This window comes from Emys orbicularis, chromosome 8 (assembly GCF_028017835.1).
Source record: "Emys orbicularis isolate rEmyOrb1 chromosome 8, rEmyOrb1.hap1, whole genome shotgun sequence".
NCBI lineage: Eukaryota > Metazoa > Chordata > Testudines > Emydidae > Emys > Emys orbicularis.
The window spans coordinates 104,882,717-104,894,863 of NC_088690.1; positions in this window are offsets into that span (position 1 = coordinate 104,882,717).

The following is a 12,147-nucleotide window of genomic DNA, read 5'->3' on the forward strand; positions in this document are numbered from 1 at the left end:
GAGCCGCCCCCTACGGGGTCGGACGAGGTCCGTGCCAAGCGCGCGTTCGGTGCCTCGGAGCCGTGGGCTGGGGCAGACTTGGCGGAGAGCGTGGGCCGGCGTCTGGGGGAACGGCGGCGCCCGCTGCTCCAGACACGTCCTCGCGCTGGTTGTTCCCATAGCAACCCATAAGGGCTGGTGGAGAGCCACTCCCTAGGCCCGGCCCTGCCCCTCACTCCGCTTCTGCATTGCTCTTCCCTCCTGCTCCTTTTTCTGGGGCAGAGCTCCCAGCCGCCCCGTGTGGACGTGCAGACAGGGCCGGCCCCAGGCACCAGCTGAGCAAGCTGGTGCTTGGGGCGGCAGATTGTTGGAGGCGGCATTCCGCCCAATTCTAGGGCGGCAGGGCCGCTTTTTTGTTTTTGTTTTGTTCTTGTTCCGCTCCGGCCGCCCTGTAGGGGGCGGCGGCGCGGAGAACCAGAGCGCCCTGCAGGGCAGTCCTCTTCCTTCCCTCCCCGCCGACAGGAGCGGAGCCCTCGCGGCAGGCGGCAGGAGGCGGCGCAGCGGGAGGGGCCGCGTGGCAGCGCCCCGGCTGTAGCCCTGGCCGCCCCCTTCTCTCTCTCTCTCCCGCCCGCTCCATCCCCCTCCGCCTCCCCCAGCCGGTCCCCCTGCACCCGCGCTCTGGCCGCGCTGCAGGTTTTTTTGTGTTTTTTTTGCTTTGCCGTTCTGGCCGCTCCGTTTTTTTTTTTGCTTGGGGCGGCCAAAAAGCCAGAGCCGGCCCTGCATGCAGAATCCGGATTTGGGACAAACCCTGGCGCCTCTTACGAAAAGCATCGGGGGGAGCTGCGAGAGTTCTGCTTGTTGCATCCTGGATGCAGTGCTTAATTTATGCCAGGGCTGCACTCCGGCACCTCTAAGCCTGGCAGTTCATAGCCCCAGCACCTCTGGGCTTGCTGCATCAGTTATGAATGTAAAAAAATTGCTTGAGCCCCGGCACCTCTTTCATTACAAATTAACCACTGCCTGGATGCCAAGTACTGAGCAGCTGGCCATGTCCCATGGTCAGTCAGACCGAGAGACTCTGGAGATTGAGGTTTTGTGGGTTTGAAGCAGTTTAGGTCTTTGTCTGGTGACGAAGGGTTTTGGGGTGTGTGTGTCATTGAGACTTAAGTTTCACATCTCACTGATTTGAAATCTGGCTCATTTGAATTCTGCTCAGGTCATACATACTATGAATTATTTATATAGCACCTCTGAGCTGGAGGGAGCCCCAAATGCTTTACTGTACTAACCATCAACCTGGTCCTCGAATTGCAATTGAACACAGACCGGCTAAAATCAATGAGAATTCCGCATGTGGAGCACTTGCTAGTTCATAACCTAAATATTTACAGCAGCCCTGCAATGCAGCCACCTCTGGGGAGAGGATGGTAGCCAGGTGGCACACAACACAGAGGAAGGTACAGAAGGGAAAGCTTTGGTCAGTCTGTGGAATCCTCTCCAGTGCACTTTTTGTAAGAGAAGAGGGTTTGCCACCCTTCTAACATCCACTCCTCACCTTCCCTGGTACACTCTGTGTACAATAGGGTGGGTACAATCAGAAAAAAATCATACACTGGCAGGGAGATAAAACTAGAAGACTGAAACTGTTTCTTCCATCTCTGATTTATAGGATATAGAAAACAACAAATGGTTCACTCCTGTTTAGTCTAAAAACAGCAAATGAGAAGGTAAGCAGTGGAGTGAGCTAAAATACTAGTCTTCAATTTATAGAAAAGTGAATTCAATCTTGTTTAATCACAGGAAAATAAATTTAGTGGTTGTCCCTTTCTGGTCCTTCGTGTATATTTGTCCATATGATAAGGCACTAGTTAATATTGTGAGACATTCAGTATCCTCTAGAAATACCCAGAGACTGGATTATTAGGGGTGAAGCAGGACAGGACAAAACTGAGATGGATAAGTGAGACACTATGAATACAGTTGAGCTTTATTTTTAGATACTGTACCAGACAAAGTATGTAAGCCGTTAGAAGAGGAAATGGGGGGTTTGTTTCTAAGTGGCCACAAGATGTCACTATTGAGCCTCAGAAACCTGCCTCACTGTGTAGCTTGAAAAATATCCTAAAGTGGCAGTTAAGGTGTCTGCAACATTTCCGCTAAAATGTAGCATTCATCTCTACTACAAGAATTTGTTTCTCGTTTTTGACATGTTCTGCTTCACCCCTAATAATCCAGTCTCTGGGAATTTCTAGATGATACTGAATGTCTCACCATACTAACTAGTGCCATATCATATGGACAAATGACTTTTCAGAACAGCAGTTTCTTGAAACTGGTCTCAGAAACCCATTCCAAACACAAATATTATAAGATCCAGATTCTAATATCTTTTCTCCAGTTTAGCAGCACCTTACTCAATAAGGCTACTTGTAGTGGGGTAAGGAGATTTACTAGTGTGTATCAAAATCTAGCCCTTGAAGGACAAGAAAGGCAAAGAAACCTTTCCACCAGTTTTAGTTTCTACCCTGAACTACTCACCAAAGAACAGTCATGTAAATACTCGACTTCTCTTATTCTTGTAGAATGCACAATAAATTTTGCATTTCTATACCTAGTTAACAAACAAATGCTAGAGAGTTGGTGCACTTGCAGCATACAGTTCTGTGCTACACTGAATGTTTTGGGGCTGTATAAAATTGAGTTTAACTTTAAAATAAGTACTGATTATAATATTCACCTTCATATTTAATTCAATATGATGATTTCAACTATCTGAAAAGGGGTTCCAAAGAGGAGGGATCTAGACTGGTCTCAGTGGTACCAGATGAACGAACAAGGAATAATGGTCTCAAGTTGCTGTGGGGGAGGTTTAGGTTGGATATTAAGAAAAACTTTTTCACTAGGAGGGTGGTGAAGCACTGGAATGCGTTACCTAGGGAGATGGTGGAATCTCCTTCCTTAGAGGTTTTTAAGGTCAGGCTTGACAAAGCCCTGGCTGGGATGATTTAGTTGGGGATTGGTCCTGCTTTGAGCAGGGGGTTGGACTAGATGACCTCCTGAGGTCCCTTCCAACCCTGATATTCTATGATTCTACGATATTTTCAAAAAATTACTGGACTCCACTACAAAATTTCTAATCACCCTGTGATCGGGTGTGACTCACCACTACAGAACCTCCTGCTGACTGTACCAGCGATTAGCTCTGTTAGCCAGTGCACCCTCTTCTGGTGGGGTCTCACCACTGTCACTTCGGCTCCAGGACCCACATCACTCCCAGGACCATGGCATCATTTTCATGACACAGGTCTCCAGCTGTGCTGCACTCTGTACTCTGCCCTTCCAGGGGAATGTACTGCAGCCCAATAGTCCAGCCACTTCCTCAGTGGCAAGGACCGGGAGGGGACCCAGGCCCGCCCACTACTCTGGGTACTGGCCCAGGGATCCTGGAGATAACAGCCAGTTGCATCTCCTTCAACCGCTCAGTCTATTTCCCTGGGCCACTTCCCTACAGTCCTAGCACCTTCTTCATCCTTACTTCAGGGCCTCAGCATGCCAGTCTTAACAGCCAACCAGAAGCTTGCTCTCTCTCCCCTAATACTACCCAACACTGCTCTGTCCAGGATGCTAGCTTTCTTCCACCTGCAAGGCAGCCAGGCCTCTATCCTCAAACTCTAGGGAGCTCTGCTACTAAACCTGCTTGGCCCTGAAGCCTTTCTTATGTGGGCCTGCCTGGCCCTCATTGGCTGCTCCTTGCAGCCCCTCTCCTATTGGCTACTTTCTGCACAGCCTTTCTAGGGCTCCATTAACCCCTTACAAGCCAGTGTTGGGCAGATGCCCCATCACACTCCCGCACCAGAATGCTGCAGAAATGAGAGGACTTTGCTGCAGAGTACTTATGAGTCCTGGCTCAAGAATCAGGGCCTTAGTTATATATGTACACTACGTTTCTGTTCAAGATTTCTTTTAAAAGACTAAACGACTAAATATTTGAAACTCCCTGAGCTTCCACAGCAAGTAACCGCTTTCCCCAAAATCTCTCTCTACACAGAGGAAAGGCTGAATTTAGTTACCTGTTTTCTCAGTTTCGGGGGAGGGAAAAACCAGGCATAAGTCAGAGCAGGAACCCCTTAAAAGCCGTACTCAAACTGTGAAATCTGTAATGTGATCTATATCTACAGTAGGCCAATATATGCATGACTGCATGCCTAAGGCCAGATTTTGCAGCCTTGTGAGCAGCCCCATTAAAGTCAATGAGACATGTCACAGGAGTGCATGTTCATCATTGTAAAGATTGCACAACTGGACCTCTATTTTGCATATGTAATTACTATGATTGCATTGGGTTCTTGTATGCACATGACAAGAATTGGCTATTTTCATATGCAAATGCACAAACTGTAAGTGCAATTGTATTTAAAAGTTAGGCACACATTTTGTGAATCAAAAGCTTTCAAAAATCTGTCCCCATATCTACATCCTAATATTAAATGGATTTCCATTTGAGAGGGTTCCAGTTCTGTTCTTCCCAATAATCTCTTTTTCTTCTTACGATCTGTGTTCCCATGTTGGCATTTATGCTATTCCTCCTGCTTGCAGCTTCCAGAAGCATTTCTGGAGATGTCTATTTTTAGTTTCCAAGAGAATCCTGCATTGACCAATGAGATGGCAATTGCATCCAAAGGTTTAGCCAGTTATCTTGGACTTTCTCATGCTGCACTTCACACGATGTCTTCATAGCCTTATCTTACTTACCAAAGAAAAGGAATAAATATTTCTCAGTTAACACGCATGAAACTTTTTATAGTATTAGACTCTGATGGAATCCTGCTGCTTTAAAACTTCTGACCCTACAACTTACTGCATTAATAACATTATTAAATATCATGATGATATTTGAAAAACCACTCAGGGTCTGATCCAACTCCCACTGATTTCAAAAGACTCTAGATCTGGCTCTTTGTTATGAATGAATAACAATAAACATGAGAGACAAAGTGGGTGAGGTAATATCTTTTATTGGACCAACTTCTGCTAGTGAAAGAGACAAACTTTTGAGCTACACAGAGGTCTTCTTCAGGTCTTGGGACCAACATTGCTATAAGAACACTGCAATAAACATTACAATTACAGCATAATGAATGTCACTTACAGTTCTGAATACATCTCGGTGCATAGCTTTGCTGCTGTACTTTATCTGTTAAGAGGTTTAAGAAGCTTTAGTTGTCCTTACTTATTTTTAGCCAGCTTGAAATATATATAAAAAAAAAAAAACTAAAGGGTTCTGGTTGCAGGTATGTTTGCATTATGGTAACAAAAATACAAATATAACTTTTAACCATCAATATGGTTTCAAAGCTTTGTATTCTCTGTACTGTCGTAAAAATATGGAGAAATTAATTGGCTGTAGTTTTATAGAATAGTATAACAGCAAGAATAATAGGTTAAAGAAAGACTAAGGGAATGATGCTAGCTAGTACCATGAATAAAAAAATGTCAGGCTATTCATATTTGCACACAATCCAATATTACCTACTCTTTGATGTTATACACTGTAATAATTTCTGTGTGTTAGTAATAACTCACTGGCTATATATTGACCAAAATTAAAGCTTTCTGAGGACAAATCTGAGGAACTGTCCCAGACTGAGGTATCATTAGAGGAGGTTTTGGAACAAATTGATAAACTAAACAGTAATATGTCACCAGGACCAGATGGCATTCACAGTTTTGAAGGAACTCAAATGTGAAACTGCAGAACTACTAACTGTAGTCTGTAACCTATCATTTAAATCAGTTTCTGCATCAAATGACTGGAGGATAGCTAATGTGACGCCAATTTTTAAAAAGGGCTCCAGAGGTGATCCTGGCAATTACAGGCTGGTAAGCTTGACTTCAGTACCGGGCAAACTGGTTAAAACTATAGTAAAGAACAAAATTGTCAGATACATAGATGAACATAATTTATTTGGGAAGAATCAACATGGTTTTTGTAAAGGGAAATCATGCCTCACCAAGCTACTAGAATTCTTTGACAGAGTCAACAAGCATGAGGACAAGGGGGATCCAGTGGATATAGTGTACTTATATTTCAGAAAACCTTTGACAAGGTCCCTCGCCAAAGGCTCTTAAGCAAAGTAAGCTGTCATGGGATAAGAGGAAATGGATTGGTAACTGGTTAAAAGATAGGAAACAAAGGGTAGGAATAAATGGTCAGTTTTCAGAATAGAGAGAGGTAAATAGTGGTGTCCCCCAGGGTCTGTACTGGGCCCAGTTCTATTCAACATATTCATAAATAATCTGGAAAAAGGGGTAAACAGTGAGGTGGCAACATTTGCAGATGATACAAAACTACTCAAGATAGTTAAGTCCAAAGCAGAAGAGCTACAAAAGGATCTATCAAAACTAGGTGCCTAGGCAACAAAATGGCAGATGAAATTCAGTGTTGATAAATGCAAAGTAATGCACATTGAAAAACATAACCCAAATATACATATAAAATGATGAGGTCTAAATTAGCTGTTACCACTCAAGAAAGAGATCTTGGAGTCACTGCGGATAGTTCTCTGAAAACATCCACTCAATGTGCAGCAGCAGTCAAAAAAGCAAACAGAATGCTGGACATCATGAAGAAAGGGATAGATAATAAGAGAGAAAATATTATATTGCCTCTATATAAATCCATGGTATGCCCACATCTTGAATACTGAGTGTGGATGTGGTCACCTCATCTCAAAAAAGATATATTGGAATTGGAAAAGATTCAGAAAAGGGCAACAAAAATGATTAGGGGTATGGAACGGCTTCCATATGAAGAGAGATTAATAAGACTGGGACTTTTCATCTTGGAAAAGAGACGACTAAGGGGGGATATGATTGAGGTCTATAAAATCATGACTGGGGTGGAGAAAGTAAATAAGGAAGTGTTATTTACTCCTTTTCATAACACAAGAACTAGGGGTGACCAAATGAAATGAATAGGCAGCAGGTTTAAAACAAACAAAAGGAAGTATTTCTTCACACAACACAGTCAACCTGTGGAACTCTTTGCCAGAGGATGTTGTGAAGGCCAAGCCTATAACAGGATTAAAAAAGAACTAGATAAATTCATGGAGGATAGGTCCGTCAATGGCTATAAGCCAGGATGGGCAGGGATGGTGTCCCTAGCTTCTGTTTGCCAGAAGCTGGGAATGAGCGACAGGGAATGGATCACTTGATGATTACCTGTTCTGTTCATTCCCTCTGAAGCATCTGGCATTGGCCACTGTTGGAAGACAGGATACTGGGCTAGATGGATCTTAGGTCTGACCCAGTATGGCCATTTTTATGTTCTTATGTTTCTACATATGTATTTTATAAGTTCTGAGCCATTACAGACCATCAGCTAAATATATACCGGGAAGTAAAGAGTTTTCAAAAGTTCTGTTAAAGGGGCCTTTTATGCTTATGTTAAATACATAAATAAAAACTGAAATCAAAGACTTAAAAAAAAACCTGAAAGGAAAATTAATATTTCAAGTTAAATGCACCACAGCAAGATATTCAAAGTTAAGTGGCAGATTTTTAAAGGCATAATTTTATATGTGCCCAACCATCTTTAGAAATTGCATGCATGGAAATTTGATGTGGATCCATTTTTGCCTTTAGAAATCTATTCCTAAATATTTCTGGCATCATTCATACATTTTTTCAAATAAGAATTATATTAGAAACATGTGAGGATTTCCAGGCTTTTGTAGAAGTCATATCCTCAGTGCTCCTTTACAAGGTTTTTTTCCCCCTGCAGCTGAAGTCTGTGTATTGCATGAGGTTCAATTTTGCTATCCTTACTCACCTAGAGTAATACCTTTGTCCACAAATACATAAGGTAGCACTTATAAGAATGGCAGAATTGGGCCCAGCATCAAGAGGCCATACACAGGAAAAACTCACATTGATTTCAATGATAAATCATCCTCAACAAAATCGTAATTATTGCAGGATCAGGCACACTGTGTGTGAAAACAGGATGTTATTTTTTCACAGCAGTAGGCATGCTATGTAAGGAATAACACACAAGAGGGTGTGTGGTTACTGGAAAATAACCACACCCTTTAAATACAGAGTGAAGCACAAGACCAGAAAGTCTAGTTACTCTAACATCCCGGAAGGATTGTCCAAAACAACTCCTAGAGCCTTAGCTGTGACTGTGGAGCGTGCAGCAGGCAGTGCAGTGGGATACACGTAGGTCTACAAAAGTGATTTTTCAGTCCCCATAATCCTAAAAGCCACTCTAATTTGTGTCAACTGCCAGTGGTAGCCAGGGATTGTCAGGATACAGCTTTGCTGTTGGATTTGGGGAGTTTGGCGTATCAGAGGGAACTGTACAGTTAGGAATGACATTTGGGACTGGCAGTTGAAATGGGGCAATTAGGAATAGCAGCTAGAACTGGACAGGTGGGAGTAGCCAGCTGGAATTGTCTAGATAGGTGCGAGAGTTGGAATTAGCCAGCTAGAAATGATGGCTGGAATGGGGCAGTTGGAGAAAGGAGACTTATAGAAACACTTTCCATTTGTAGAAGATAAGGAAAGAAGAGTCAATGAGTCAACGTTAATCAGAAGCAGGATAATGCGTGCGAGAAGAGCAGTATGAGGGACGTGAAGGTGAGGCAAAGAAAAGAAAACTGATAGAACATAACAAAAAAAAATCAAGAGAACCAGGGAAAAAGTGAGAGGAAAGAAAGGAAAGGAGAAGGAGAAATCCACCTGAAAAGAGAAGTGTGTAACTCCTGGTTAATAAGGGTGTGTGAAGCTAACGGCTTGTCTACACGGGGACACTCAGCAAAATTAATCTGAATTAACTAATAATGTGAATTTAAAGTGGCTTAGTTAAACCACATTAAAATCACTGTAAACCCTTTTATTCAGTATTAAAATAGTCTTAATTCAGTTTAATTTAGTTTAATTCACTTCCTAAACGAATTAAGATGAATGGAATTAAACTCAGTTTAAATAAGGGCTTGGCTATATGGGGACACAGGAAAATTAATCTGAATTAACTAAAGGTGTGAATTGAAAGTGGATTAGTTAAACTATATTAAACCTCTGTGTGAGGCTGTCATACAGAATTAAAGTGGCCTTACTTCAGTTTAATTTTAATTTACTCCTTGGGCTGGAAATTCATTTTGAGTGGTCACTGAATTTTAAATTGTTTTAATAATTTTGTATTTGTAATCAACAAGAATGTGAAAATAAAAAATAGGTTTACAAACACAGACAATATGGCTGAGAATTTAACCACACAAAAATGAAAAAAAAATTAAGTTACAATTTCACCAGCAGTCGTTACTCAAACATTGCACACATTCATGGAATCAAAACATAAAACTCATCTTGGGCCTTTAAAATTCTGTTCATGGCAAGTGCCAGAGGCATCAAGACAACAGGGGCTGGGAAGTGCACTCAAAACGGTGAATTCTTTGTTATGTTGAGAGGCACCAGATTTTTCAAGTAAACTCAAAACTATGTAAGTTTGCTTATTTATTTAGAAATTCTCCATTAGGTCCTCACCCAATGACATCTTTTTACTGACTTCAAAAGGAACTGGATTAGGCTCTTATTCTAAAAATAGCATGTTATGGGATTGTGCTCATCCTGAGTACAACATTATTCTGCAATCCTTAGTCTTTGCCTGTTACAAAGACATGGAAAAAACCCGTATTTTTCTGTTATGATCTTAATTTGAAAATGGATGAGGGGGCCAAAAATGTTTTAAAGTGATTTGTGTAAGGATGGCCTGGATCTTAGTTCTGGTTGTCTAGCAAGAAAATACACCATCACATTTTTATTTTTTGTTAACCACAACCAGCCACCTATGTTCCTCCTGAATTGCAGTAGAGAGTGCAATTACTTGAGTGGAGCCAGAAGAGAAATTTACCAGAGTCCGTGGGCAGACAGGTAAATAATCATTTCGCTTTGCCCATTAGTAACATTTACAGAGACATTTAGGTGGCAATTGTCACTTTCATCCTTAAATCAAATCAGGACTTGAACAGGAAAAGTAAAAAAGGATGGTACTCTCTGAAGCTCTGCCCAAAAGCCAAGCTCCACCTTCATGAGATGCCAAAATGGGATACCAATGACAACAGAGTGTGCAGATGTTGAAAATATGATCACATGGGCTCTCTTGGACTTCTCAGGCTTGGTTTTTTATCAGTGAGATTCAGCTGCACTCTAGGGAGAGCCAGATTAAGGCATAGGCACTAGCTCCCACGGTCACATGATAACATCAGAATCTAAGGTTCTATTTAGAAAAAACGTTTCTAGTCCTCCTGATTGCAAAAGCTGGAGGGCGAGAAACATAAATAATCGGGTTTAAACAGAAATAAGAATGTCCACACAGCATTTTGCTCCAGTTTAACTAAATCAATGCATGTAGACATACACACTAAAGCCATGTCTACACTAAGAGTGCTTTACCAGTATAGGTACTATACTGGAAAAGGGCTCCTAGTGTGAACGCAGCTTATAGTGGCAAAACTGCACTTTTACTGGTATAGTTTTTACCTTGGAAGCAAAACCAGCTGTATCAATAAAAGCACAGTTTTGTGAGTATAACTGCATCTACACTAAGGGCTTTTGCTAGCACAGTTATGTCAGTGTTCACACACCTGACCTACAAAGCTATGATGGCAGAAATTTGAGATGTAGATATAGCCTAAATCAATGGGACTACTCAGATACACTTACTTATGTAAATTGGTGCAAGATTGGGCCTAAGTAATTAAAAGTCACTTGTCTCAAAGGGGTTTTGGTTGTACCAGGCTGAATGGAATAACCCTTCCATAGTGGTATTATTTGTAGTATGTCAATGATGCTAATGAGCAATGAAAGATCATTACATTGTAATGTGAGATCACATTGACTACATTCAGGCTTGTATGTCCTGCAAGCTGCAGCCATTGCAGAATGTGGGGCAGACTTTTGACTAGCCTGAAAAATTGAGGATGGATGACAACCCTAGCAGGTTTCATACAAGACTAAGTCAGACTTTATAGTTTAAAATACAAGCGGCTTGGTAACTCTGAAATTTACAAATTAACCCCCCCCCCGACCCTCACAAATAACTCTAGTAACAACCTAATTTTCTTTCTAAAAATAAACATGCTGAAGACAATATATGTTTTGTTGTGTTGAGAAACTTTAACAGTAATTATCTCATAACACTGCTACATACCTCTGTTTTTTTGGCTCTGTTTTTCTTCAAAATTATAGAGAGGCATCGATGTTTATTTACACAGATAATATGAAGGCCTACCTGACAGAGCACTGGCCTAGGACTCAGAAAGGCTGGGTTCTATTCTCAGCTCTGCCACTTGCCTGGAGCTAGGGGTAACCTTAGATAAGTCACTTTGCCTCAGGCCAGGTCTACATCCAAAACTTAGGCATAACTACAGCCCTCAGGGGTGTGAATTTTTTTTCACTCGGTGCAGAGTAGTTAGGTTGACTTAACCCCTAGTGTAGACACAGCTAGCTAAGAGGTGGATTATATCTATATCGGCGGCAAAACCCCTCCCACTGATGTAGGGAGCACCTATGCTACAGCAGCACAGGTGCAGCAGTAGCTGTGCAGACATAGCCTGTGCGTTTGACTGAGGGGAGGCAACGCTTCCAGTCACAGACAAGTCACCAGCTTCAAGGGGTTGGTCAAACCAATTCTCACCATCCCCCCTCCTTTAAACAGAGGCCAATGGGGGAATTAAGGAGACACTCCCCTCCTCCCCCCAAGAGGTGGGCAGGCTGGCCGCTCCCCGTCTGCTCAGAACGACCTCAGCACTCAGGCTGGGGGGGTGGACACACAGCCGGGTGGGGAGGCTTCATTCCACACGAGGGCCAAGCCGGGGGGAGGGGAAGCGGCCCCGCTGCGCGTCCGGGTACCAGGCCCGCCCGCCCGCTCGCTCGCTCGCTCCCTGCCTGTCAGCCTGACCCAGGCTCAGCCCCGCTGTCTGCTCTGCTCGCTCCCAAACTCCCCCGTGGGGCCAGCCCCACTCTTGGTCTGGAGGGAGCCAATGAGAGAGGCAAATCCGCCTGAGTGGCAAGTGAGGGCAGCCAATGAGCAGGCGCCTTGTTGCCGGGTGGCTCGAGCGCTCGCTCTCGCTCTATAAAGGCGGCCACGCGCGGAAGGCTGCGGTG